A 2,611-nucleotide genomic window follows, 5' to 3' on the forward strand; every position below is an offset into this window, starting at 1 on the left:
GAGTTTTGGGGTGTTGTACATAGGGTCACTATGAGTCGCAAGAGACTCGACGGCACATAACAACAACAACATATTAGGCATATTTTATGTGACTTGTTTGAAAATTTCTTGAGTCACATAGCATTTCCTTAATAAAATAGAGACTGCCACAATTTTAAGTTTCCATGAACAAATTTTTTGTGATGTAAAAAATTAGATTTTAAAATTAAAAGTTGGAGAATAGTGATTTGTTTGGTTTTGGGTTTTGTTTTTTGGTTTTGCTTTTTTTGTTGGGTGTTGTTTTTTTTTTTGCATAGAGGATGGGGAATGGTTTTAAAAGGAGGAAGAATAGACACCAATTAAATTTTATTTAAAATCATGCTTGCATTTTGAATGATTTATAATTTAGTCAGGATTTTATAAATTTTGGAGAATAATTATTTAAGAAATAGTATGCCAATACATTCTTCTAAGCAGTACAGCACTCTTCTGTCAATTGGCTGTCCCTAGGTAACCTGGAATTATTATGATGCCATTGGAGTGTCATATGTCATACTGTTTACCCATGGTGGACAGTGTTTGGTGGAGCTCTAAGTTTAAGACAGGTTTGGAAGCAGGAGTGGCATCTAGTTCTTAAATAACATGCTTCTGGAAACCCATGAATTTTGAGAAACGACAATAGTTATAGAACGGCTTAGGTCTTTTGTTCATAGGGTCACTATGAGTCATGCTCAACTTGATGGCAATAAACAACAACAATAACATCAACATTGTCAAATTTTCACAATTATTTTGTGTTCATGATGCAATACATTTTTCTATTTTAATAAATTTCTTCTATGATTCTGTGGACTATCCAGAGGTTTTTGATAAAAATACTTTAAAATAAAATAATTAATTTGGCAAATTGATATATTATTGCTGCTACTAGGTGTTATCTAGTTGAAGTCAACCCATAGCTGACCCTCCAGCAGGTTTTCAGAGGCAGTAAATCATATGGAAGGAGATTGCCCAACTTTTTCCCACAGAGTAGTTAATGCATTTAAAATGTGCATTTTTAGGTTGGCAGTATAACATCTTACCACTAAGACACAGAGCTCTCTAATTTGATATATACTTACTTGCTATAATAATCTCATTGACTTTAAACACTTATATCTACATATAGTTTAAAAATGGTTAAAACTTGAAAATGAAGTGATAATTTATTCACACTACATGAAATATCCAGCAATATTTATATAACATATTTGGGCCTAGGAGAATGATAAGATTTTTTTTAAACAATGAAATGAATATGAATGTGATTACACAATAATAGAAACAGTGTTTAGATATTTTTGTGCCTTAATAGATTGTTACCAAAAACTGTTACCACAACTGATTCAGGCCCTGGTCTTCCTGATCACTTGTTATGCATCTGAGAGCTGGACAATGAGTAAGAATGACAAAAGAACAACTGACATATTTGAATTCTGCTATGGGAAAATGTATTGAACATCCTGTGGTCTGTCAAAAGAACAAACAAATAGATCTTGGAGAAAGTGCAACCAGAGTCTTCTTTGGAGGCAAAATTACCCTTCACATAATTAGGCATGTTGCTAGGAGAGGCTATTTATTCCTTGAAGAGGCACTTGATGCTTTGAGAGGCAGAGGGTAGATGAAGAAGAGGAAAACCCGTTATCAGGTGGATTGACATAGTGACTACCACAATGGGCTTTAATGTGTCAGGAAATGTGAGGATGACACAGGTTCAATTCTGTTGTTTATAGGGTCGCTATGGATTCTACTCAACTTGACAACACTTAACAACATCAATAATAGAATGATTTTGGATTTTTCTTCCTGAGATCAGTTGGCTTAGTGGACAGAAAGTGATACTACCTAGCCTAAGGTGGGTGATTTTAATCCACTGCTCTCAGGCCTGTTTTTAATTGGTTTTGGTCAACATTCTTCTAGGTCATATAGCCCTTTTCTGTCCACTTGCTGTGTAGAGGTAACTCGTGCTTGCTGTGAAACTGAACACTGTAACACTGATATGTCAAACGCGATAATGGTTACCCATGGGGGACAGTGTTTCATGGAGCTCCCCAATTAAAACAAGCTTAAATGCAGGAGGGGCAACCACTTCCAAAATAGCTTGCCTCCAGAAACCCTATGAACCTGGAGAAAGGATGAAAGTTATACAAATATTCAAGTCTTTCGTTCATAGGATCACTATGAATCACCTACAACTCGACGAAACTTAACAACAACATGCTGTTTAATTACTAGTTATTCTTTCTACAGATAAGTGAAATTATTGGATACACTAATGTTTATTAATAATAATAAGGTTCAATGAGTAGTAACTAGTTACAGTAATACATCCTTAATTAAAAATGGAACAAACAAAAGAATAGCAAAGGAACGAATCATAGACTCATAAGAAAAATGGAGCCATTTTAATGAAAATTCAGGTTTATTTAAGCTATTGAGAATCTGAAGGCTATAATAGTAGATCAATAAACTAAATGCAAGGTCTCGCTGAGCAAGAGTCTTTTACACATTATTGTTGTTGTTGTTGTTATGTGCCATCGAGTCATTTGCGAATCATAGCGACTCTATGTACAACAGCCCTAAACCCTGCTCT

Source organism: Elephantulus edwardii, unplaced genomic scaffold (assembly GCF_000299155.1).
Source record: "Elephantulus edwardii isolate Elephantulus edwardi_28Jun2011 unplaced genomic scaffold, EleEdw1.0 scaffold00406, whole genome shotgun sequence".
In the NCBI taxonomy this organism is placed as follows: Eukaryota; Metazoa; Chordata; class Mammalia; order Macroscelidea; family Macroscelididae; genus Elephantulus; species Elephantulus edwardii.